The 27,789-nt window shown below is 49.4% G+C and overlaps 1 long non-coding RNA gene across 2 annotated transcripts in view; it reads right to left on the reverse strand.

The window, feature by feature from the left end:
• Positions 1-27,789, reverse strand: part of LOC144122064 (uncharacterized) — an 85,285-nt gene that overhangs the window by 34,554 nt on the left and 22,942 nt on the right. The window contains exon 3 of one of the 2 annotated variants that reach the window (XR_013312792.1): positions 6,407-6,540. The exons of the other annotated variant lie outside the window; for it this stretch is intronic. This is a non-coding gene — a long non-coding RNA (uncharacterized LOC144122064). Of the gene's footprint in view, positions 1-6,406; positions 6,541-27,789 lie in introns of those variants that run through there. 2 annotated transcript variants of the gene reach the window in all.

Here is a 27,789-nt window from a genome sequence, read left to right on the forward strand (position 1 = left end):
CGATTTCAACGCCCACAGTACACTATGGGGATACGTGCGTGAAGAGAAGCGGGGACGCAAGCTAGCGGAACTCGCGTCCACGCTGGGCCTGACTCTTCACACTGACCCTGCATATCCAACGTGGCTGGGTAATTCCGTGACCCGGGATACATGCCCGGATCTCACCTTTACCAAAAACATTGTACACGCAGAATGGATCAACACCGAGGAAACCCTCGGTAGTGACCACTGCCTTATCAATACCACCGTAAGGACTAAACCATTGGCAAGACCCCACGCACAAGCTCGGCTTCCAGACTGGAATAAGTTCCGGCAAAACTACATCAATTCGGCGTCTATCGACGAACAAGGCTACCACGCGTGGGCACAAGGATTGGTTACACACCTTCGTTCGGTGGAAACACAAATTCAGCTGCTCTCGGAGGCCACTCCAGAGGTGGACAACCACCTTCTGCACCTCTGGGAGGCGCGGCACAGCCTCGTCCGCAGATGGCGCCGCCAAAAACGTAACAGAAAGCTCAAAATTCGTATCGCCGAGCTCACCCAGCGAGCGGCAGAGTACGCGGCCCAACTCGCCGACTCGAACTGGGTAGACCGCTGCAACACGGCGGCCAGACAAATGTCGAGCCGGAGCACGTGGCGCCTTTTCCGCGCCCTAATTGACCCGACTCAAACCCGCGCCGAGACACAAAAACATCTCCAACGAGCTATTCATAGCTTCGATGGAAATACATCAAAATTAGCATGCAAACTGCGCGACCAGTATCTTTGCACTAAGCAGGACCCCGGAGGACCCGCGTTCTCGTATGCAGGTTCAGAGAACGCGAATCTTGATCAACCGTTCCAGTTGCATGACCTCAAGGCGGCCCTAGCTAAAATGAAACGAGGAACGGCACCGGGCAGGGACAAGATAACTGTGAAAATGCTTACTAATCTTCCCGATCCCGCCTATGAAACCCTCCTCGCTTTCATCAACTCGATCTGGCTTGGTGAGGCACCTCTACCAATTGAAAATGGAAGACCGCCCTGGTAACTTTCATTCCGAAAGCCGGCAAAGCCATAAACACAGACAACCTCCGCCCCATCTCCCTCACGTCTTGCGCCGGAAAGCTGATGGAGACCATGGTGCGGGATAGTCTGTCTGGGTTTCTGGAAAATGAACATACATTCGCAGACACCATGTTCGGTTTCCGCCCGCAGAGGTCCGCTCAAGATGTTCTGCTTCAACTCGACCGAGAAATTCTCAACCCTGTCGAATATCCCTTCAACGATAATGCAGTACTCGCCCTTGACTTTAAGGGGGCTTTCGACAATGTCACACACGAAATCATCCTTGAACATCTCTCCCAAACGAACTGTGGACATAACACGCTTCAGTACATCAAGCAATTTCTCTCGGATCGACGAAGTTTCATCCGAATACAAGACGAAGAACACGGCCCATATAAACTGGGAACGAGAGGAACCCCACAGGGTGCGGTCCTCTCGCCATTACTTTTCAATCTGGCCATGATGAAACTCCCGGATCAGCTGGCGAAAGTCGAAGGCATCCAGCACGCGCTGTACGCCGACGACATAACCATCTGGGCCAAACACGGATCGGTTGGAGACATTGAGGCCAACCTGCAGCAAGCGGCGGAGATCGTGGACGCTTACGCCAGCCGCTGCGGCCTTCAGTGCTCACCGTCCAAATCCGAATTTGTGCACATTCGCCCGTCGCTTCAGTGCGCCACCAAAATCGAACTATCTCTGGCCAGCGGCCCGATACCCGAACATGATGAGATTAGAGTACTTGGTCTCCTTATCCACAAACATCGACGGGCTGATACCACACTTGCAAAACTGCGCAAGGTGGGGGACCAGGTGGGCCGGATGGTCCGCCGGGTTTCCAACAAACGCGGGGGGTTACGGTGCAGAGACGCTTTGCGGCTGGCGCATGCATTCGTGACCAGTCGAGTCCTCTACTCGACTCCTTACCTCCACCTGCGCAAGTTTGATGAGAACGCCCTCGAAGTGATTCTGAGAAAGATGTACAAGCGTGCCCTCGATATCCCGATCACCACATCCAACCAGCGTCTCATGGGCCTGGGGATGGTTTACACATTCGCAGAGCTCCGGGAGGCGCACTTGACAAATCAATACACAAGGTTTTCAAAAACGCCGTCGGGTCGCCGCCAATTAGCCCGACTACACATCCACCACCCAACACTTACGGAAGAGCGCGTACGCGTTCCTGAAATCTGGAGATACGCCCTGCACGTACGCCCTCTTCCGGCCAACATGACACGTGACGACCACAGTGGCAGGCGCCTTACGCGGGCGGAGGCACTCGCCCGTCACTATGGGAACAAACATGGCATCTTCTACGTGGACGCCTCAGGCCCTCACCATGGGGGGGTGGTATACGGCCGCAGTCGTCCACCAAAAAATCGTGGTGAATGGTCTAACGTTCCGAGCTCAAGACATAACACATGCGGAAGAAGTTGCCATCGCGTTAGCCGCCGCAGACCAGGAGTCGCGAGTGATCGTCACCGACTCGAGAGGGGCCTGCAGAAATATTAAACAGGGGTACATTCCTCTCTTTGCGCATCGCATCCTTCAAATGAGTAACTATACCTCGGGGCCCCCGCGTCTCGAACGATTGTATGGGCTTCAGCTCATATGGGCCTCGAAGGCAATGAAACGGCAGACGCCGCCGCCCGCGCGCTCACTCTCCGGGCAACGCCTTCAGACCCTTTGGATACGGATCCAGAACCCAATCCGGCTCTCACTTTTCGAGAAATTACTGAATTATTCCAATTCGGCCATGCAATATATCACAAGCCTTGTAAGGGCCTCACAAAGGTGGAGGAACGCACGCTCCTCCGCCTTTACACCAAAACGCTGCTGTGCCCGGCAGTTTTAAAACACTTTGATCCTATCTGTACAGGAGAATGCACACACTGTGCGGAGAAGTCTTCGGACATTTTTCACATGGTGTGGGCATGCCAGTCAACCCCGAACCTCGCCCCCAAACCCAACCCCACCCGGGAGGACTGGGAGGCAGCCCTGCTCGGCTGCTCGGACCTAGCAAGCCAGAAGGCCCTGGTCCACCGAGCCCGAGTCGCGGCGGTCGCCAATGTGGTCCTGTAATGAGGAGACCACCTAGAGATTGCGAGAGGTTGCCCCGGCTACCTCAAGCTTCCTCCCTGAAATAAAGTTTTTCACACACACATTGGAAGAGTTCGCCGACACTGCTGACCAATTCCTCGAGGCTCAAGGGTTAAAAAACTTGAGTAAGGCAAAGGAGGAACCCCAGAAGACCCTAGAGACAGATGGGGCAAAACTAAGCGCATATGGCGGTGCATCTAAGGCGCCAGTAAGGTGTTTTCTCTGCGGCAAGGGGGGACACCGTGCAGCTGACTGTCGAACTAGTAGTGCTGCCCAAAAAACACAGATTGTGTGTCAAGGTTGTAAGAGGAGGGGTCATACTCTGGGTGAGTGCCGATACAGAACGCAGGACCGTGCTGCATGCGTTGTCGACTCAAGGGTAGAACTTGTCACGCCATCCGAAGTTCCACAGCTGAAAGGAGAGCAAACGCCGCTGGAAAATGAGGCAATGAGTGGAACACCCAAGTCGAATGCGGCAATGCCAGTGGTGGTTGGGCAAATAGGGGACCGTCCTATATTGGCACTTAGAGACAGCGGAGCTAACACAGTCTTGGTTCGTAGAAGCCTGGTGAAGGACGAGGATCTTACAGGGGAAGCGTCGGCTGTCACTCTTGTAGATAGCACAGTGAGGTACATGCCTTCCTGAAGCCAGGATCCTAGTGTCCACGCATATTATACTGGGCAGGTAGTGGAAAAATGCGTAGACCAACCCATCTACGATCTCATTTTGGGAAACATTACGGGTGCAAGAAGTGTCGAACACCCCGATCCTGAGTGCAGGATGCTTGACGTTGGAGAACGTCCAAAGGAGGAAAGGCCCGCGACATCTCGGACGGGTGCCGTCAATTTCTCCTCGGCAGTTGAGACAAGCGCTCAAGCGGGAGCCCGGGCAATGCAGCGTCCGCTCTCTACTCCTGTTGCGATGTGCTTGAGCGTAACACCGGGCGAAATTGCAATTAGGCAAAAGGAAGACCCGAGCTTGAAGGCTTGCTTCGAAAGAGTCGGGGAAAGAGTGAAAAGAAAGAAGAGTCGGACGTCATTCGAGTATTAATTGATAAATGGTCTTCTGCACAGGGAAAGCATATTTAGTTCAGGAAGGCGGGTCCAACAGCTGGTGTTACCAAAAGATATGCGAGAGACCGTACTACGCTTAGGACATGACGTCATTATGGCCGGACATCTGGGTGTTCAAAAAACGGTGTCTAGAATCACCGAGGAGTTCTTTTGGCCGGGTGTTCAGAGTGACGTTAAGCGCTTTGTTAGCTCATGTGACGTGTGCCAGCGCACAGTTCCGAAGGGAAGAGTTGGTCCCGTACCTCTGGGCAAGATGCCAGCCATCGACCTACCTTTTCGGCGAGTGGCGATTGTCATTGTGGGGCCAATCTCTCCAGTATCCGTCAAAGGCAATAGATATGTGCTTACTCCGGTTGACGTGGCCACTGGTTATCCTGACGCTATTTCACTGAGAACTATTGACAGTATCCAAGTGGCGTAGAGTCTCGTGGAAATGTTTTCGCGTTACGGGTTCCCGAGGGAATTTTTGAGTGACCGGGGCTCGAACTTCATATCGGAACTAATGAAGGAAGTTAACCGCCTTTTGTCAGTAAGACAGTTACTGACGACGCCTTACAATCCCGTGTGTAATGGGCTTGTAGAGCGGTTCAAAGGCACCCTCAAAAATATGATCACGAAAATGTGCCAGGAGAGACCTAATGATTGGGATAGATATCTCCCAGCTCATTTGTTCGCTTACCGCGAAGTAGCACAAACGAGTCTTGGTTTCTCGCCCTTCGAGATGTTGTATGGGAGAACCGCTAGAAGTCCACTTGAAATACTCAAGGAGCTTTGGGCTATTAAAGAGATTGCATCAGATCTCAAGACAACTTACACATACGTGTTTGAGTTGCGGGATAGATGAAGGAAAGATGCAGGCTGGCACATCAAAGCCTGGAAAAGGCGCGTGAACGCCACAAGGGATGTTATGAAAAGAAAGTCATTCACAGAAATCTGAATTCGGGCGACAGGGTTCTTGTGTTGCTACCCATGGATCATAATAAGTTACTGATACAGTGGAAGGGCCCGTACCTTGTGACGCGGAAGAAAAAGGACATGGATTATGAGGTAGTGATAGATGGCGCTAAGAGGGTTTTCCATGTTAATATGTTGAAGAAATATGAAGAACGAGGTCCCGTACGGCGTTACGCCCCCAGGGCAACTTGTTCGGTAGTGGCCGAGGAGACAGGTGATGCTGCCGAGGTGTCCACGTTCAGTGGGAAGAAAATCGCAGGAGGAGATGAGGTACTGAAGAAGCCCAATTTGAATGTAGAGGATTACAGCCCTACTCCAAATCATGAGGGAGACGTCTTGGAATGGGCCAAGCCAAATTGAGGTCATATGTCACCAACGCCAACAACACCGGCATCACCTCCACGGGCGCTTGGACCGGGAGCTTGTACGACGCAGCCAGCGACGCCAGCCCGAGCACGTCGAACACCGCCAGCGACGCCATCCCAAGTACGGCGAACGCCGCCTCGACGCCGCCTACTGGATCCATACAACGTCGCAGCCACACCGAACCAACCGTGAGCACGAACGTCGACCGCTAATAGTAGAACACTAGTAGTAGACACTAGTAGCAGTGTGCCCGGGTCGTGTGTATTTATAGTATTTGTGTTTTGTGTTAGTTTTGTGTTCTAGTGTGTGTGTCACGTAGGGTTATTAAATGTGCGTATGTGTGGGTACACCCGTCGCCTAGTTCATTCTTTCAGTCCGAGTGTTCTCCAGAGAGATCTGTGACATACATAAAAAAGCATTGAAAGCCAGTGGCTACCTTAGCTGGCTGCATTAGTGCCTCCCATATATTTTTATATGGGCCACATCAACCTTGAATATATTGCCTATTTTCTGTCCAGTATTATGCTTGTGCTTTTCCTACCATGTTCCTGCCTCCATTGCTGCAATATCTGGCTGTATTGAATTCGAAAAAGCGGTTACAAATTTTATACTTTCCACCACTGTTCTTTGTACGCTTCCAGACCTTCAGAGTATGGAAATAAATTAATTTCCTCCTTGTCTGTAGTGCTCGTAAGATTACTGTCATATATTTTCTCCTTCAGCTCTTCGGCTCATGGTGCCACTCATTTGTCTCTTTAAACACTGTGTGCAAGACCAGCGGAATGGTTGGCCCCAAAACACATTTTCAGGCTTTGTGTGACGTGTACTAGGTAATGAGTTTGCAGACATGAACTTTAAGTTAACAGTTTCTTGCATCACACAAATAAAGCTGCCGCGGTGGCTCAGTGGTTATGGTGGTTGGCTGCTGACCCGAGAGACACACGTTCAATCCCGGCCGCAACGGTAGAGGCCCGTGTACTGTGCGATGCCAGTTCACTGCAAAGAACCCGAGGTCGAAATTATCGAGAGCTCTCTACTACGGCACCCTCATAGCCCGAGTCGCTTTGGGATCATAAATTCCATAAAACCAAGCAAATAAAGCAAGCATCTTGCACAGTGCATGTGTCTCACTGTAATATGGCGTCACCACCGACCGATCTTTACTCTCTACCTCTGTGTTCCTGCCCGGCCCCTTTGTGGAATAACAGGCGAAGTAACTCCTATATCCGACCTCTCCACCTTTTCTGGCAAATATCTTTCTCTCTTACACGGAAGCTTGCTGCAATGTACTTGATCAGGCATCGAAAGCAGCTGCTTGATTTTATGGTAGGTGCATAACTGCTACCCTACAACGAAGAAACTTGAAGACGCCGCGTAAATCGTGTTGCTTGTGTGGACCGCAAGGGAGGTGAGGCAGCCTGTGAGTGCTCAAGGCGACAAGTTTGCTCCACCTCACAGAATGTTGTGTGCACTTGTATCGCACGTACGTACAGTGTGGCTGCTTCTGTGTGGTTGTGGTAAGTGCTACGCATTCACTTGAACAAGTAAAAAAAATTTATGCCTTTCCAGGAAGGAAAAAGCAAGCAAAATTTCTGACAGCATATTTCATTTTTATGAAGAAATATATGCGCCATGTACACACAGAAGTGCATGCATGCACGCAGGCTTACGAAGCAAAATATGAGTATATCACTGAGTGTTGTGAGGGAACGCTGTATACAAATTATGTTAAGGGGGGGGGGGGGTTCGCTTTGCTTAATATTGTGTTGCATTAATGCCAGAAAAGAACCTTTTTTCTGCTTTGCATATTTAACCTTATAATAAGGGATGCGCACTCGGTGCGTTCTCCTTGACGAGATTTACTCCGATATTCCACGTTTTGCAGTTTTCTTTCGTGCGCGGGTGCATGCAAACTTGACCAACAACAGAGTCTGGTGCAACGCGTTTCCTCAAATGTACACACCGACTTGCCTTCCTAAGCATGCATTTCAGCACAAAAACACATCGTGGAGTCCATCCAAGCGCACACAGATACAACTCCGCTGCGCCCCGCTCTCCTCTAAAGCCAGTACGTAGCGATTAAAAGCTTTAGCACTCTTGCTGACCTAACGGCAGCTGACGCGGCGCCTAGAAAACAGTGGGTTTCTGCAGTATTTACAATGCTAAGAAGAATACGAGCGTTGTCCTCCGGCAGGGACAGTTGGGCTGCGCGGATTTAGGCGCCGCTTCGGGCGCCTTCTCAGCAGTGGCTGCACCACTCCAAAAATCTAGCTCTGGCTGCTTCCTTTCCTGTACCGGACGAGATGACTTTTCGCCAAGAAAAGTGCCCTATAACGATTCTGTTCCTGCATTCAACTGTGGCTGGTAAGCGAATGTGCGAAGCTGTCATCGATCTTTATGAGGAGCAATGCCTCAAAGGCATCATACCGGCCGAAGCATTCGGCACGTACGCCATTACGAATATCCTGGCCCCGTTCCTTATCTTCGCCAGCTTCTCTGCGCATCAGTTTTACGCACGCGTCGAAGATGGCAACGCAGAGGCTCAGCGCAAGCTCCAGGAGCGGCGTTTTGTTTCGTACTTGGCGCCAATAGTAGCAGACGTCGCTATTTATTTCTAGATCAGTTTTTACTTTTTTTCCTGTTCACGTTATCGGTTTCTGTGGGTACGTAACCTGGCGCCGCCTTGATGGTCCCGTCACGCCTACGTCACAATTTGTACAAAATGGCGAATTGTCGGGAATAGGCCCGTCGGTGTACGTGTGATAAGCTGTCCACCTTTGAAGTAGAGCGGAAGCAAACATAGGGTGCCTTGCGGGTGGTCACACCCTTTTTTGCTCGGCCGCGAAACGGCTTGAGTGTCCGCTCTTTACGTAAGTTTGTTTCTCTATGACCACACTGCAATGGTGGCCAAGTAGAGTGAGGCCGCCGCTGCGCGGCGTTGAGGACGGGATAAACTCGAGTCGTCGGATCCCGAGGTTGTAGCCTGGCAGTTAGCCGTCCAGGCAAGGAATAACGAACGAGCAGCGCAATGCCTAGAGAAATGTGGAGACGCCGGAGCAAAGAGAAGAGCGCCTCGCCAAGCGCGGACGCCAGGACGCGGAGCGGAAACAGCGGCGTAACCCTGGCCCTACTAGAAGACCGGAGCGAGGCGATGATAGATGCGATCAAAGAAGAGGAACTGAAGAGGAGGATGTAAAGGCTCGTTGTATAACTGACCATGCAATTAGACCTGGGGGAACTGCAGCTCTCGCTACATATATGCTGGCATAGCTAAGCTAAGCCACTGCCAATTTTTACAATTTAAGGAAAGGAAATGACGTCAATCGCGCATATTTTGGCGGGCAACCCAACTCTGCCGTAAGGCAAAGATAATTGAAAATGTGTTTTGAGGAAAGGAAATGGCGCACTATCTGTCTCACATATCGGCGGACACCTCAACCGCGCCGTAAGGAAGGGATAAAGGAGGGAGTGAAAGAAGAAGGGAAGAAAGAGGTCTGTAGTGGAGGGCTCCGGAGTAATGTCGACCAACTGTGGATATTTAACGTGCACTGACATCGCACAGCACACGAGCGCCTTAGCGTTTCGCCTCCATCGAAATGCAGCCGCCGCGGTCGGGTTTTAAACAGGGAAATCCGGATCAGTAGCCGAGCGCCCTGACCACTGATCCACCGCGGCGGGTCGGCAAGGAAAATAAAAATTGGTTTTAAGGAAGGGAAATCACGCTGGTCTCAAATATCTCAATGGACACCCACACCACGCCGTAATGGAATTAATATTTCCGACGCGTGGTGCGGACAAATACAACTACGCGTTCCGATAAACATTAGGTCTGCAGCTGCTTCTAAAGGGGTTGACGTCATTCGAAGCCCTCGCGAGAAGTGCAAACCGCATAATGTATGATAACGGCACCTGAAAGCAATGCGAAGCACGTTCCTTCTCCCCGTGTGTGTTTTCCGGTGAAGGTTACGGTTGGGTTTTCGTGTCACTGCAAGTAAAAAGCGCCACACTAAAAATTGAATGCAAACAGCATAGCTCCGTTATCCAACCACCTTCACAGCGCGGAGTGGAGCCACAATTTTTTTTCTTCTTTTTTGTTTGAAGGGGGGGGGGGGGGCTTGTGAAGACCGGGAACAAAATTTAGACCTGATGAATGACTGCGATTTTTAATGCGGAAGCATTACTAGGCTTTGTCGGCGAAAACGTGTTTGCAAAAAGTGCCCACAAAATGTGCCTGCTAAATGCGGAAGCAAAATGTACAGGCGGGATTGAGGTGTCCACCGAGACGTCGAGATCTGAGAGCTACTGCGGCAGGCGCCGACAAAATCAGAAACGCCCAAATCCACTACTTAAGCGGAGAGGCAATCGAACAGCTGACCGACTACCTCAACAAGCACTGGGAGGCGGAAACGGTGCCGCAAGAGTGGAAGCACGCAGAAGTAGTGATGATCCCCAAGTCAGGGAAGAAACTACAAGTTGAAGACCTGAGGCCGATATCGCTCACTTCGTGCCTAGGCAAGTTGTACGAGCGAATCGTAACGAGGAGACCACAACAATACAAAGAAGATAACGAGCGGTATCCCCACACCATGTTTGGGTTCCGCACCAAGTTATCAACCCAAGACGTCCTACTAAAATTAAAGGAAAACTCCTCGCCGCACCACGGACATGTGTCCCTATATTTCCCAGGGAACATCTTGCTTAGTTTATTTAGATTCGGAAAAGTTCCCCGTTTGCAGTTGCTGCCAATGTACTGCCTCGTGTTGGCTTAGCATGTTGTGAGGCGGGGGATAACGCGCCCTCGTCCCTCTATGATTGTTTAGCAAGTCCGAGTACGTTGGGATCAGAGTCATGGGTTCCTCAAAGCCTCTCCCCGAGAAGGCTCGGTTTCTATGCTCTCGAGCGATCTTGTCGGCCTTTTGGTTGTCCTCAATGTCGGTGTGTCCCGGTACCCAGAATAAAACGTGTCTGACCTGTTCTTTGTTTTGGCTAGCGCGGAGGAGGATGTGGAGCGCTTGGCGGCCAATCCTGCCGTTTGTGTAGTTGCCGCATGCTTCCTTTGAGTCTGTTAGTATGGTAAAAGATTTTTTCGTGCGGTAACCCTCCGTGGTCGCTAGAGCAACAGCTCTCTCCTCCCCCTCGGTTGCCGTACAATCCAGTGCCGACGCGCAAGTGATTTCCTTGAAATCCAAGCCTATCACCGTCGCTACGACTTTTGCTCTTTCGTCCCTCGTCTTCGAGGGTATACCGCGGCGACCGTATAGAGCGTGTCCGTTATGGGTGCTAAGTATTTTTCTACGTACTTTGCTACTTGCGTTCCGCCTGACCGCGTGTAGGTTGGGGTTCATGTTTTTCGGCAGCGGGCCTACCTTAATGGAGCTGCGGTGCTCGTCCGGTATGCTCGCGGTTCTCTGCTAAAAATTGCGAGGACAGCTCAGACTTCTTGCGTGGAGGAATGCGAAAACATGGAAGTTTCTAGAACGATGGTTTTTCCCACGACGCCAGTACGCGTCTATTTATTTAATATTTTTCATTTTCTTAATTTATTTAATTTTATTTTACTTTTTACGTCCAGGCGCTATGTCGACGTCCGTGGCTGTTTTGACATCCAGGTGCTATGTTGACGACCATGGCTATTTTGACGTCCAAGCGCAGTTTGCGCGTTTAATTAATTAATTACAATTCATCAACCAAATTTCTCCCGCAGCAAGATCTCATCACGCGCTATCTAGTGAAATCAAAGTTTGGCACATTTATCTTCACAGAACGACGTAATCTTGCGGAGGAAGTTTTGTTGGCACGAAATACGGGGCTATTGTGGCGTCAAATATAAGTTTCGTGTTTAATTAACTAACTAAAATTCATTAACCAAATTTTTCCTACAGCAGGATCTCGTCGTGCACTATGCAATACAACCAAACTTTTCACATTTTTTTCTTTATGGGACGACACAATCGTGCGATGAAGGGATTGCTGACGCGACATATATTGCCATCCAATGCTTTCGCATTAATAACCTGCAGCGACTATCGCTGAGATATGACTTTACTGCTTATATCTTGAAAAAACGCCAATTTTCAGAGAAAACCTGCCGATTTCACATCCTTCAATAGGACGTTGTTTTATGAGCTTATAAATGTGTTTACTCCAGGATCTAAGCATTATTAGAAGTCGGATATCTAGCGCTGAAAGACGAGGGGAAACAGAGGAATTAGACAGGACATAGCCCTGCTAACAACTTCAGTCGTCGCAATACTATAGAAGGCACGCTTAGCGAGCTGTTTCACTGTCTTATATAAAAGTAAACACAAATTTCCTATTACCTCATAGGGTATGAATGAATGAAAAACTTTATTGGTTCCTTTAGGAAGTAGTAGCGGTAAAGGATGAAGTCTTCGTCTTGAAGCTTGGGTCCTCCTTGGCCGTGGGTGGGCCCCTAGTCCAGGGCTCCACTGAGTCGGGCCACCTCGCTTGCGAGTGCTATGAGGGCCCTTTGGACCCCTAGCTCGCAGCTGGTGAGCCGGCTCTCCCACTGCTCCGCACTTGGTGTTTTGTGTTTGTGGAATGCTTGATTTCTTCCGCACTCCCATGTGACATGATATAGTGTTGATTTTGCTCCGCACCACGGACAGTTGGCGCTATACTGGGTGGGGAACAACTTGTTTAATATGTATAAGTTTGGGAAGGAGCCTGTTTGCAGTCTTCGCCATCCTGTGGCTTCGTCCTTGGATAATGCTTTATGTGGTGGGGGGTATTGGAATCCCCTTATAATACGAGAACATTGAATTACATTACGTTTGGGAATGCGATATATAGCATTAGAATCAGCGAACTTGATGACAGACTACAACGCGGGGATTTTTCCGTTACGAGTATTCTGTTTGCAGTGATGCAGATGGACAGAGGGGTGAGGTGGAGGTGGCAGGTGTGGCAGGTGTACGTTCCGTTACCTGATCACGTCATAACTCTCTCGAGGATTCAGCGAATTGGATGAAACCACAATGCCGGCTCGACCAATCTGGAAATTTTTTTCACAGATCCCAACGCCGAGTTTGTTTTTTCGTGATCAGACTTTTAATGCTATCGTATTAATATTTTAGCGGCAAGAAAAAGAAAATTGACGGTCCTTTATGTCATCCACCGTATGCAGTAGGTGCGGGAATTGCTTCGAGGGCCCGGTGTTTTCATAGGCCTGATTGCACACACTCGGGAGAGTCGTGGATGCTGCCAGCCCCAGTCCTTGCGTCAGTCTAGATCGGGAGTTTAGGAGCCCGTTTATTTACTGTAGTGACAAGGGAGGGTTGCTCCCCAGTCGGTCCGAGTTGCTTCCGAGCCTCTTCTGCAACTTTAGAGACTCGTTCGGGGCGCTTCTCGTGATCCCCTGCTGTCGTGAAATATTGCCGTTGCCAAGTACTATAGAGCGCACCTCTGTTCCGGCGTCATACCGTAGTCGCATTACCAATTAGGACATTTGCAGCGTTCAAATCATCCAACTCCATGAACCACTTGTCGCACTACTGACCTCGAGTACGAGGACGCGTTGAACACTGAAGCATGGTTCCTCTTTTTCTTTGGATGGGGGGGATCGGGTATTCCGGGGTCAGGTTTTTTCTTGTGTATTTCTCAATAAAATTGAGAAAATGCTCTAAGAGGAAATTATGGGGTCATCATTCAATGGATGCGATAATGCTGCAGTGCTTCCGTAGAATTCGCCGATATAAATGGCTACTGGTCACGCTGGTGATTGGTGATGATGCTTGGCCTTTGAGGTCATACTTTGAAAAATCCATCAGCAAAGCCATTGAAATTCTGAAGTTACAGCAGTCTGAAGCAGAATGTATTTCAAGAGGGGAAGCGCTAATGTAATTACTTGATTTTCAATGGGGATGGCGATGAATTTTTATGGCGCAAGGGCAGCTTTGGCCAAAGAGCGCCATGACACAAGGTAGTTTTCATTACACATGGTGAGGTCAAAGACCCATTTCCAAGCATTTCACCTCAAAGAAGCCGATCACCAGGGAGGGGAAAGCTTGTACCCACTGTATCACCGGTGGGTACCCGGCGGCACTGAGGATCGAATCGCGTACCTCACTCATGCGAGGCGGATGATTTTTAATATCTTCTACCAGCGGCTGATGAACATGCGCTGTCCAAGTACTGACATGATTTTTTGTGCTAATCTGATAATAAATTAAAATAAAAGAACAATGGTACGGTTGTCCATAACAGTAGCGGACTGGGTCCCAAGAAAATGGAAGCGTAGGAGGGTGCGCCAGTAAACTAAGTGAGTGGATGAGATGCGGTGGGTGGGAGACGAGGTGGGTGGATGAATTAGCGGGGATAGCGTGGCCGCAGCTTGCACAGGACATGTTTAAGTGGAGATATGTGGGAAAGGCATTTGAGTTTGGTTAAGTTTATGGGATTTAACGTCCTAAAGCGACTCAGGCTACGAGGGACACCGTAGATGATTGCTCCAGAAAATGCAACCACCTGGGGTTCTTTAAAGGGGCCATGACATGCTCGTTCTTCATATTGCAGTTTTGTGCATCAGTAACTAATACAAGGGCTTATGATTCAGTTTCCGAAATTTGGCTGCCCTGGGCGCGCTCTATATTAAAAAAAATGCGATCGAAATTTAGAACGGGGAACTCCTCCCACCGGCAGCGACCGCTAAATTGAATGCTATCCTGACGTCACCACGGCATACACGGAGCAACGTAGTCTGCTCTCGTTGCTGCAATGTGTGCAGCGAGGTCCCATTCCCCCCTGTACTTCCGCGGGCGATCGAAGTAGTAGTCGTCCCCTATATATGAGTGACTGGTGCCGCAAAAGCGTTAGTAACAGTAACGCAGTAATTCTTCGGTATAGGTATAGGGTCCGGTTACAGTAGGACGATGGGACGGCGATCGGCGGTCGGTTGGCTAGTCGGTATGCAAATGCCATCGCTGACGCACTGGTCGGTCAAGCTCGACCAACGACGACGGCAGCACGACCAACGACCACGTATCGCAGTAGTGTAAAGAGTGAACTTAGTGGGAACTGGCAGAGTGTGGTGCGGGACTATAGTTGGTGTGACATTCTATAAACTTAAGAATTTTAAAACTTATTGTACCGGATGCTAGCCACGGCGACATATGCGATGTGCGTACACAAGCGAAGATGTGCTTTCATTCGGTGCCTGTGCATATAACCTATCAGCGAGGCAATTGAGCGACACGGGCAGAAAACGCCGCATGACAGTGCCGCCCGTCGCCGTCGCCTGGGCTTGTGCGGCCGAGCGAAAGCTTCATGCTCGGTGAGGGACGGCCCGAAAAACTGTTTGTGTACCTTACCCTTACCGAAAAAAGCGAAACGAGTGGCTGCATTTCATATCTTCACACTTTCGTACTAATCAGCGGAGAACTCCTGCCATATGCTTGAACTTCGGCCGACGGTGGACCGCCGGCCCCTTTCGTGACGAAGCCTAGCGAGTACGCAGGATTCGTGTGTGCGATTTCGGCGATTGCGGAGAGCGAGTGCGGCGAGTGCGTCGGCATTTCACGTTTCAAACTAAGCCAGGGAGCAAGACTATATAGGAGGTGAAACTCCCGTCAGCGCGAGCGAGCGCAGGCGACCAGATAGTCACAATTGTATGCTCCGACGGGCCCGCATGCAGCGCCGTGCGGCGCCTCGTAGAAGCCGCAGGGAAAAAAAAATGCAGTGCCCGGGCAGGCCTGCTCCGGCGGCCATGGAGGAGGAAAAACTCCTCCATGCCGGCGGCGTGCGCTCAAAGCAGACGACAAGCAGACGACATTGGTGTTTGCTTCAGCGGGCACGCCGTGACGTTTTATTTCAGTAGTTTCTTTTCAGGCCGCCAGGCGCCGCCAGCAGGATAGTGGCGCCGCGGGCTTGTGACCTTTTCTGGTCGCCGCAGACGGCGGAGTTTCCACTCCTATATAGTCTTCCTCCGTGAACTGAGCGCAGCTGTTTTTATGCACCGCTGTGCAGAGGTTTCGTTTTTTCTACCAAACCAAAACGGCGGCCCTATAGTTCTCGCAGCGCCTAGAGATGGTGCTATGCATTTCACGGGGTGCGCCGATTCAACTTTGGAAGGAAGAAAAGGAAGCTGGATCGAGGAGGAAGTGGCTGAGAACCAGCGCAGTGGCTGAGAACAAGCTGAGTCAGCATCGTCCAGCGCCTTGGCTCTCACTGGGCGGTGACTGTTCGTATCACTAGCTTCTGATTGCTTGATTGTCTTTCGCTATTGCAGGGCGCTTGCATGTCGCTAGGGGCGCATGTCGACGTCCTCTCCTGGCCAGGGGAACTCCCCCTGGTCGGCCAGCCTCCCCCCTAACCAACTCCCCCTGGACGCCTTCTTTCGGGGTGGCGTCGGCACTATTCCCGTGGCCTTGGTTCCATCGGATGGTGGCGCCATTCGACTCAATAACCCTGATGCGGTTCAGTCTGCGCTACAGGCGATTACGCCTCACTTCTTAAAAATCTGTGATGTCCGGCAGTACGGCAGAGGAGGCGTGGTGTGCAGGTCGGCCGACCAGGCCTGCATCATGGATTTGTTAACGTGCACGGCTTTTGGAAGACAGTCGGTAAGCGCATTTATACCGCCGCACTTGGCGTGCTCTAAAGAGCTGGTGAGAGGGGTTGACCCACGCATTAGCCCTAAGGAAACGGTAGAGAAACTCTCCTCCGCAGGGGTGATTTCTGTACATCGGTGCACTCGGGTCGTCGAGGAAACAAAACTTCCAACTGAAACGGTAATTGCCACTTTTGCGGGTCTCTTTGGTCCATATGAATTGAAGGTGTGGCCCCTGGTTTTCAGGGTCGATCCGTATTCTTCAAGGCCACTTCAATGCCGCAACTGCTGGAGGTTTGGCCACAGCACGAACGCCTGCAAGTCGAGCTCAAGGTGGAGTGTGTGTGGTGGTAATCATGACCGTGAAGGAAGGTGTTCAAAAGATGAGATGTGTTGCTTGTGCAGCGGTAGTCACTCCGCCACATATTCTAATTGTCCTGCAAGGGCTGAGGAGGTTAAGATGCTGGAAGTGTTAGAAAAGCGCCGGTTCTCAAGGCGCGAGGCTATGGCTATTGTTGAGGAAAGGACGTACGGGTACTCAAGTGTGGCAGCACGGCAGACGACTGCGGTCGTGGATTCAAGCCTGTCAGATGCGATTGCTATAGCGGTTGAAAAAGCAATGGCCAAGGTCATGGATCGGCTAGTGAATTCAGTAACAGAGTGCATATCGCAAGTCATGGTGGCGCAAATGACCTCTTCAATAATGACCTCCAATGCTGCGTTGAAGTCATCCGTGGATCCTGCAGTCCCTACTGAACTCAGTGCGGAGACGCCTTCCCTTGTTTCAATGCAGCAGCGAAAAGAGCGCACGCCTCCAACTCATGTACCTGAAGTCACGACCGGAGCAATTGATGGGTGTGTTGAGCTGATTGAGCTCGATGCTCGAGCTCAGAAACGTAGCCGGTCTCCTTTGGCCGTTGCTGGTCCGTCTAGCTCCCCTCAATCCAAAACAAAAAAGAGTAATTCAGGAAAAACTGGTCACCACAGCATTTTGGAAAAGGCAGTTGCTGCTGCAGATCTCTCGGCAGAATAGTGTCTCTGAGAGTGCTGCAGTGGAACTGCCGTTCCATTCAATCAGCCTTCACTGATTTAGTAACTCTTTCAAATCGATTTTCTCCTCCTGTCATTGCGCTTCAAGAAACCTGGTTGCCGAAAGAGTTTTCATTTCAAATGGAACATTATCGAATTTTTAGAATGGACCGCTCATCAAGGGGGGGGGGGGGGGCGGTTTGCTTCTGCTGGTTTCATCCAGATTCTGTCACAAGGCACGATTGGTGTTTCAGCGTGTGGACGCTCATTGCGAAATTCAGGCAGTGGATCTTTCAGTTCCTGGTTTCCATCCCATTACTGTCGCAAATGTATATTTTCCATCTGGGGTTCATGACACACGGCCATTAGATTCTTTACTCTCTGTCAGCAGATCACACGTGTTGCTTGTTGGGGATTTCAATTCGCATCACTTGACTTCGGGTTATCGAACAGACCAGCGCGGTTTGCGTTTATGGGATTAGGCTTGTGTGAATAACCTAAACTGTCATAACTCTGGTTTTCCGACCTTTCTCCGTGGGCACTCCCGATCAGCATTGGATTTAACGTTTTCAACCCCAGGGGTAGCAGTTTCCTCCTGGACTCCGGTTGACTCTGCAACAAACAGTGAACATTTCCCACTCACTTTTGACATTGTGTGTCCGATGACTTCTATCGGCGGATTCAGTTGCACCCTTGTCGATTACAACAAGTTCAAAAGTTCACTCAGTTCAGAACTACACTCTTTGCCGAATTTGTCTCAGGAGAGCAGGGTGTTAGGCTTATGCTCTATTTTAGATCGGGTACGGAGGCAATCAGAGTTTACAGTGTGCGATAGCATAGGCACTTCTCTGAGCCCTTGGTGGAATGCAGAATGTTCAAAGGATTATAGGCAGCCTGGAAGAAACTTATCCATAATCAATGTCCCCGGAATTGGATCGATTATAAGTTTTTTGCAGCTACCTTCAAGCGCACAGTCGCTAGGGCAAAAAGAAATATGATGAAGAGAATTATGACAATCTATCAAAATCTAATAACAGACAAGCCTTGTTTCGCTTTCTGAGGTCAAGGAACAGGCTGTCACCGCCTTACAACATTCCCTCTAATGTGCTGACTCCAGTAGAGCTTGCCAGGTCGTTAGAAGAAATTGGCAAAGGCTTGGAACACTGTTTTTCGGCTGCGCTCTCTCACCCACAACTGCTTGGGAATCACTATGATGATTTCCTTAATGTCTCGGTTTCTGAGCTCTCCCAGGTGATAAATCGGTTACCTTCTGCAGCTCCTGGTCCTGACCGTGTCACCTCTGCGATGATTAAAACACTGTTCGACGAATCCCCCAATGCTATATTGGAGATGGTAAATTACTCTATTAGAACCCCATGTATCCCGGATGTATGGCGTGTTTCCAAAATTATCCCGGTGCTTAAAAAGCCAGGCGAAGGGTTGGTCTTAGACAACATTCGACCAATTTCATTGACATCGAATCTGGTGAAATTGGTTGAACGCGTACTGTATGGACGAATCATGCCCATTATTACTGAAAAGGGACTACTTAACCCCTGTCAGATTGGCTTCAAGCCTGGGTGCTCGATATGGTGTGCGCATACTGACCTCGAAAGCCCTGTCCGACTAGCGCGCCGGCGTCGACAGTATGCTGCGCTGGTAACTCTAGACATCTCGAAAGCATATGACAGTGTCGAACATGGGCCTCTGATGTACAGACTAGGGGCTCTGGGCTTGCCAAGTTATTTTGTGGAATGGGTGTCAGCTTTCCTGGCTGACAGAGAATTTTATTGTTGTCAACGCGGAGTTTCTACAAGGAAATTTCATCAATCTAGAGGTGTGCCTCAAGGTGCAGTTCTCTCCCCTGTTCTATTCAACCTCTTACTCAGTTCGATTCCGACTTTCCCCTGACGTGACTACGTATGTGTATGCAGACGATATAGCTTTCTTTGCTGCTGCGAGTGATTTACATTCTGTGTATATGGTTTTACAGTCATATTTAAATTCCCTTGACCGATGGTTATCTGAATTACACTTAAGTCTTAAGTGCGCTTTGTTACCTTTTCCGGTTCCTCAACAGGTACACATTTCAATGTTTTATCCTCAGGTATGTTCCCTAAAGTATCTCGGGGTAACTTATGACTCCTCTCTCTCTTGGCGGTCACATATAGATCAGGTTGCTGCGAAAGGGATTCGGGCGGTAGGCCTTCTGCGAAGGATGAGTAGCCCTCGCTGCGGTATGCGCAGACATGCTCTTCTGCTGATTTACAAAATGTCTATCCGGCCAATCTTGGAATTCGGTTGCGTTTTGTTTTCTGGAGCAGCTGCATACAAACTTCGCCCACTTCTGCTCTTAGAGCGAGAAGCTCTGCGCCTGTGTTTGGGTCTCCCTAAATACGTGGCAAACAATGTTTTGTATCTGGAAGCGCGGGTGCCGTCTCTTACTGCAAGGTTTCGCCTTTTGACAGTACAAACGTTTTTAAAGTTTTGCGACTCGGAGCAGCATGCATCCGAGTTGATCTTCCTAGGGCAGCGAGTGGAGTTCTTGGGTGTCGGATGGTCTCGCCTTCAAACTCCCCAAATCTGTTTCGTTGAATCTTTGCTGGGCCCACTCAACGTGCGAATACCTGAAATTGTTCTGGTGCGGTCCATCCCCGCAACTGTGTCTATCATCTACGATGACATTTATCCATGTAATGCAAAATTACTGCCTTTCTCATGGTTAAATGGTATGTTGCAGGGTTATTTGTCGACCTTCAGCTCACATGTTGCAATTGCGACTGATGGCTCGGTGTGTGCAGAAAAGGCAGGTGTAGGTATTTACTCCCAGTCCCTTGACTGGTCTTTTTCTCTCCGTCTCCAAGATTTCACTCCTATCTATCTGGCTGAGTTTCTAGCAGTGGTTCTCGCTCTGCGCAAGGTACCAATTTCTTTATCTGCAGTAATAATAATTACGGACTCGTTATCTTTATGCACTTCCCTCTCGGCGTCCACTGAATCGCAGCTCTTTCGGATACTAAAATTCCTGATCCCTCCACACATCACATAAATTCGATTTCTTTGGGTTCCTGGGCACAGGGGTCTTCTATTAAATGAATCAGCTGATGCTTTAGCGAAGGCAGCCCTGAGTGGACCGATTGTTGACCCGCTTCCAACAACTGCTTACATCACGGCGGCACGCTTTCGACGGTACACTGTAATGAACGAATTGGGCGCATCAGCGCTTACTTCCTTGGACGACTTCCAGCACCTACTGTTCCCTTGGAGAAGCTCAGTCTGGCGATCGCGCAATCTTGAAGTTTCCTTCACGAGGCTTCGTTGCCGGGTGCCGCAACTAAATTTTTACCTCTACAGGCCTGGTCTGGCGATCTCCCCATTGTGTCCGTATTGTGCGGAGCCGGAAACAATAGAGCACTTTCTTCTTTTTTTGTCGTCGCTACTCATCGATTAGGAGGCGACTATTAGAAGTTCCAATACAGAATCTCAGTTTGCGCCTGTCTTCTGCGGTTATTCTATCTCTTGGCGCTTCTATGATTGGCCATACCAATGGGAATGTTTGCTCTGCCGTTCAAAATTATCTCCTAGAATCAAAACGTCTACCATCATGAGCTTTCGTCCTGCCCATCCCATTATCAGCTTCTGTATTTCGGTTTTTACAACCACTTATAGTAATTCCTACCCCTTCTTTGCCTAAATTTTAGTCTGTATGACCCCCCTAACCTCCTGCAACCACCTCGGCTACGGAAACTGTGCGATCCAAATTTTGGTAGGTCATCCTATGCTTGCCACATGCAACTGCTCATTTAAATAGCCACCGCCTGGTTATGGCCAATCCCCCTTGTGGGTATGTGCCATTGTGTGAGGTCAACAACAACAACAACAACAACAATGCACCCCGGCCAATCCCCCGCCGTGGATGTGCCATTCAGCCTGAGGACATCATCATCATCATCACCCTAAGCATATCGTCTACTGCATCCGCCTTTCCGCGGACCCCCTGATGGCATGGGTTCTTGTGCATCAAGAAAATTGCATGCTGAGTATGTTTTTATCATGTGACGTGCTCTACATCCGTGGGGAGAGTTATGACATGCACCGTTCCAGGCAGTCGCTTTGCGGCGCGTCGGTACTTTATACTTGCGCTGCAATGCACTGCAAGCTCGCAAACCCCAGACGACAAGTGGAAACGGCGAGCACACGAGCGAGCCGGCCTTGGTATGCAATCGGAGGCAATACGTATCAAGGGTCGATCGCGTTACGCTTTCGCTTTCGTGCGGCGCCTGTGCCAGCGCGACCGCGTCAACACCCATCGACCTCCACACAGCTGGAGGCTGGCCAGTGCCTGGCGCAAGGGCAATAAGACGTTTGCAGCTACGAGCAGGAAGACCATCTTTGATACATACTTAACGTGCGAATGCAGTTCACCTTTGTGGCCCCTGCCTTCAACTGGAATTTTCTTATTCTCCCAATAAACGAAAAGGATTTGAGTTAGTATAAAAATGCAGACGCCTAGCGTATTTGTCGGCTGACAATTGCTGAACAGCAAAACCAATGGGCTTTCATTCGTTCGAAAAAAGCGTAGATAACAAAGTTTTTAACGACTTTGATGCGGCGAGCAAGCAGCTGTCAGTAAATACACTTCTGCACAGAATCGCCTGAAGTTGTCCGGACGGCGTTCGTCAGGCAGTAAAGCGAAACGAATCACGTGCACCTGGTTGAGCGAGCATCAGGAACGTAGAAACGCTACATGGCGAGTATACGTGCCGTCATGGAACATAAACGGAGGTAATCTGATTTCATTTAGACAGAAAATCCCTACGTTCCTGCCAAGGTTCGAAACAACGCCAGTAGGCTGCTTCGCTGACGCAGCCATCATCATCATCAGCCTCGCTATGCCACTGCAAGACAAAAGGCCTCTAGAGCCGGCGTGGTGGCTCAATGGTTATGGCGCTCTGCCGCTGATTCGAAAGACGCGAGTTCAATCTCGGCCATGGCGGTCGCATTTCGGTGGAGGCGAAATGCTAGAGCCCCGTGCACTGTGAAATGTCAGTGCACGTTAAAGGTGCCATGACAGCCTATTTTCACGCATACCCTGCTTACCGCATTTAATTCTCAACTTGTTAAATTAAAATTCCCCCAAATTTAAATAGATTCTGTGCGGCATATATTTTAAAACGATTTTTTTTCCGTTTCTTCTGCGCACTGCTTGCAGCTCTGGCAACCTCTGATCGCTGACATCAGAGGGGCATACCCGCCCCGCGTCGTCTGCTGCGCCCTGTTGAAGTGCTTGCATGCACACCGGAGACGGCGGTCGCTAGAAAAGTTTTCGTTGTTTACCTTATCGAAATGCATTTTCAGTGTTTTTTTTTCGGAAGCCTTCAGCTTAGTACGCTAGCTGAGTCATTCTTAGGAAAGCGGACTTGCTCGTGGCACCCCTTTTCTGATTGTTGCGGAAACAGAAATCGATGGACCGCTGCTGTATTATTTGCGCTCATAAACATGTTATTTTTATCTTATGAGTGTGGTTTCTTTTGAGCAGTCAAGTGCTCCCGTATGTGAAAAGCGGCACGTGCCGTGCATGCTTTCGCCGATGTGCGCCGTGAAAGCCGCGGCGTTCTGTAGCTGGCTACCAATTTCTTGTCCGCTATTCATCGGCTCGATAATTAGACTCAAATTATTACAAGGTGGCACTAGAGTAACTTTGAGCCTCTAAAGTAGCAGAGAAAAGTGCCGAATGAGACGACTTCCCCGCTGCATTTGTGAATTTGTAAGTCGAACATAAATTCCCTTTGGCTCATATAGAACTCTGTTGCAGGAACCAAGCCGCTTGCAAAACCCTACGTGCTTCGAATGCTTTCACTGCCCGCACCGATGAAGAGTCGCCGCCGTCTAAATGAGTGCTTGAAAATAATAGTACATCATTTAGCGTTTACAGTGCGTGCGCATTGTGGCGTATAGGAATGCTACGATCACAACTGCAGCCCCGCGCTGGGGTTGTTTACATAGCTGCGCGCAAACGGTACTGCTCGCTTGCTTGACATAAAACGCAAGGTGGGCTCTCCTTTTCTTAAATATTACGTAGTATTGCCTACAGATTGTAGCTTTACTCATTTATACACTATGATAACACTGCAATAAGCACCGCTGATGCTATATCGCCTGCTTGGGAAACGCTTCGCGTAGGACCGGCGCTTCCCGCTAATTGTATCTGCTTGTCATCGGTATGTGATTTTAAAGCGCTTTAGCTAAAAATACGTTCGGACATTACTTGAATTAATGAAAACTACAAGATTTGTTGTCCACAGTCGACGCCGACGGCTGCTGCAGGCTGCCTTCAGCACATGCTGTGCAGACCGTGTCACATATCGGCACATTCCCTCTTATTGTACTCGCGCCCTACGAAGTAGGCAGTCGTCGCTTTGAGGGCACTCTGGCCAAAACTACACTCGACAGCTATTTTCAGGCGCTAATACTTGCGAATTCGCTCTCCGTAATCGCCGAAATCGCACACACGAATCCTGCGTACTCGCTAGGCCTCGTCACGAAAGGGGCCGACGGTCCACCGTCGGCCGAAATTCAAGCATATGGCAGGAGTTCTCCGCTGATTAGTACGAAAGTGTGAAGATATGAAATTCAGCCGCTCGTTTCGCTTTTTTCGATAAGGGTAAGGTACACAAACAGCTTTTCGGGCCGTCCCTCACCGAGCATGAAGCTTTCGCTCGGCCGCACAAGCCCAGGCGACGGCGACGGGCGGCACTGTCATGCGGCGTTTTCTGCCCGTGTCGCTCAATTGCCTCGCTGATAGGTTATATGCACAGGCACCGAATGAAAGCACATCTTCGCTTGTGTACGCACATCGCATATGTCGCCGTGGCTAGCATCCGGTACAATAAGTTTTTAAATTCTTAAGTTTATAGAATGTCACACCAACTATAGTCCCGCACCACACTCTGCCAGTTCCCACTAAGTTCACTCTTTACACTACTGCGATACGTGGTCGTTGGTCGTGCTGCCGTCGTCGTTGGTCTAGCTTGACCGACCAGTGCGTCAGCGATGGCATTTGCATACCGACCAGCTAACCGACCGCCGATCGCCGTCCCATCGTCCTACTGTAACCGGACCCTATACCTATACCGAAGAATTACTGCGTTACTGTTACTAACGCTTTTGCGGCACCAGTCACTCATATATAGGGGACGACTACTACTTCGATCGCCCGCGGAAGTACAGGGGGGAATGGGACCTCGCTGCACACATTGCAGCAACGAGAGCAGACTACGTTGCTCCGTGTATGCCGTGGTGACGTCAGGATAGCATTCAATTTAGCGGTCGCTGCCGGTGGGAGGAGTTCCCCGTTCTAAATTTCGATCGCATTTTTTTTAATATAGAGCGCGCCCAGGGCAGCCAAATTTCGGAAACTGAATCATAAGCCCTTGTATTAGTTACTGAAGCACAAAACTACAATATTAAGAACGAGCATGTCATGGCCCCTTTAAAGAACCCCAGGTGGTTGCATTTTCTGGAGCAATCATCTACGGTGTCCCTCGTAGCCTGAGTCGCTTTAGGACGTTAAATCCCATAAACTTAACCAAACTCAAATGCCTTTCCCACATATCTCCACTTAAACATGTCCTGTGCAAGCTGCGGCCACGCTATCCCCGCTAATTCATCCACCCACCTCGTCTCCCACCCACCGCATATCATCCACTCACTTAGTTTTCTGGCGCACCCTCCTACGCTTCCATTTTCTTGGGACCCAGTCCGCTACTGTTATGGACAACCGTACCATTGTTCTTTTATTTTCATTTATTACCAGATTAGCACAAAAAAATCATGTCAGTACTTGGACAGCGCATGTTCATCAGCCGCTGGTAGAAGATATTAAAAATCATCCACCTCGCATGCGTGAGGTACGGGATTCGATCCTCAGTGCCGCCGGGTATCCACCGGTGATAGAGTGGATACAAGCTTTCCCCTGCCTTGTGCTCGGCTTCTTTGGGGTGAAATGCTTGGAAATGGGTCTTTGACCTCACCATGTGTAATGAAAACCACCTTGTGTCATGGCGCTCTTTGGCCAAAGCTGCCCTTGCGCCATAAAAATTCATCGCCATCCCCATTGAAAATCAAGTAATTACATTAGGGCTTCCCCTCTTGAAATACATTCTGCTTCAGACTGCTGTAACTTCAGAATTTCAATGGCTTTGCTGATGGATTTTTCAAAGTATGACCTCAAAGGCCAAGCATCATCACCAATCACCAGCATGAGCAGTAGCCATTTATATCGCCGAATTGTACGGAAGCACTGCAGCATTATCGCATCCATTGAATGATGACCCCATAATTTCCTCTTAGAGCTTTTTCTCAATTTTATTGAGAAATAGCCAAGAAAAAACCTGTCCCCAGAATACCCGATCCCCCCCCCCCCTCCCCCCCCATCCAAAGAAAAAGAGGAACCATGCTTCAGTGTTCAACGCGTCCTCGTACTCGAGTTTAGTAGTGCGACAATTGGTTCATGGAGTTGGATGATTTGAACGCTGCAAATGTTCTAATTGGTAATGCGACTACGGTATGACGCCGGAACAGAGGTGCGCTCTATAGTACTTGGCAACGGCAATATTTCACGATAGCAGGGGATCACGAGAAGCGCCCCGAACGAGTCTCTAAAGTTGCAGAAGAGGCTCGGAAGCAACTCGGACCGACTGGGGAGCAACCCTCCCTTGTCACTACACTAAATAAATGTTGTGAAAACGGGCTCCTAAACTCCCGATCTAGACTGACGCAAGGACTGGGGCTGGCAGCATCCACGACTCTCCCGAGTGTGTGCAATCAGGCCTATGAAAACACCGGGCCCTCGAAGCAATTCCCGCACCTACTGCATACGGTGGATGACATAAAGGGCCGTGAATTTTCTTTTTCTTGCCGCTAAAATATTAATACGATAGCATTAAAAGTCTGATCACGAAAAAACAAACTCGGCGTTGGGATCTGTGAAAAAAATTTTCAGATTGGTCGAGCCGGCATTGTGGTTTCATCCGATTCGCTGAATCCTCGAGAGAGTTATGACGTGATCAGGTAACGGAACGTACACCTGCCACACCTGCCACCTCCACCTCACTCCTCTGTCCATCTGCATCACTGCAAACAGAATACTCGTAACGGAAAAATCCCCGCGTTGTGGTCTGTCATCAAGTTCGCTGATTCTATATCGCATTCCCAAACGTAATGTAATTAAATGTTCTCGTATTATAAGGGGATTCCAATACCCCCCACCACATAAAGCATTATCCAAGGAGGAAGCCACAGGAGGGCGAAGACTGCAAACAGGCTCCTTCCCAAACTTATACATATTAAACAAGATGTTCCCCACCCAGTATAGCGCCAACTGTCCGTGGTGCGGAGCAAAACCAACACTATATCATGTCACCTGGGAGTGCGGAAGAAATCAAGCATTCCACAAACACAAAACACCAAGTGCGGAGCAATGGGACAGCCGGCTCACCAGCTGCGAGCTAGGGGTCCAAAGGGCCCTCATAGCACTCGCAAGCGAGGTGGCCCGACTCAGTGGAGCCCTGGACTAGGGGCCCACCCACGGCCAAGGAGGACCCAAGCTTCAAGACGAAGACTTCATCCTTTACCGCTACTACTTCCTAAAGGAACCAATAAAGTTTTTCATTCTTTCATGCCCTATGAGGTAATAGGAAATTTGTGTTTACTTTTATATAACACAGTGAAACAGCTCGCTAAGCGTGCCTTCTATAGTATTGCGACGACTGAAGTTGTTAGCAGGGCTATGTCCTGTCTAATTCCTCTGTTTCTCCTCGTCTTTCAGCGCTAGATATCCGGCTTCTAATAGTGCTTAGATCCTGGAGTAAACACATTTATAAGCTCATAAAACAACGTCCTATTGAAGGATGTGAAATCGGCAGGTTTTCTCTGAAAATTGGCGTTTTTTCAAGATATAAGCAGTAAAGTCATATCTCAGCGATAGTCGCTGCAGGTTATTAATGCGAAAGCATTGGATGGCAATATATGTCGCGTCAGCAATCCCTTCATCGCACGATTGTGTCGTCCCATAAAGAAAAAAATGTGAAAAGTTTGGTTGTATTGCATAGTGCACGGCGAGATCCTGCTGTAGGAAAAATTTGGTTAATGAATTTTGGTTAGTTAATTAAACACGGAACTTATATTTGACGCCACAATAGCCCCGTATTTCGTGCCAACAAAACTTCCTCCGCAAGAATACGTCGTTCTGTGAAGATAAATGTGCCAAACTTTGATTTCACTAGATAGCGCGTGATGAGATCTTGCTGCGGGAGGAATTTGGTTGATGAATTGTAGTTAAATAATTAAACGCGCAAACTGCGCTTGGACGTCAAAATAGCCATGGTCGTCGACATAGCACCTGGATGTCAAAACAGCCATGGACGTCGACATAGCACCTGGACGTAAAAACTAAGATAAAATTAAATAAATTTAAAAAATGAAAAATATTAAATAAATAGACGCGTACTGGCGTCATGGGAAAAACCATCGTTCTAGAAACTTCCATGCTTTCGCATTCCTCCACGCAAGAAATCTGAGCTGCCCTCGCAATTTTTAGCAATTGGATGCCACGAAGCCAGTTTAGAGAATTCTTTACTTAAATGTGG

This window comes from Amblyomma americanum, chromosome 2 (genome assembly GCF_052857255.1).
Source record: "Amblyomma americanum isolate KBUSLIRL-KWMA chromosome 2, ASM5285725v1, whole genome shotgun sequence".
NCBI lineage: Eukaryota > Metazoa > Arthropoda > Arachnida > Ixodida > Ixodidae > Amblyomma > Amblyomma americanum.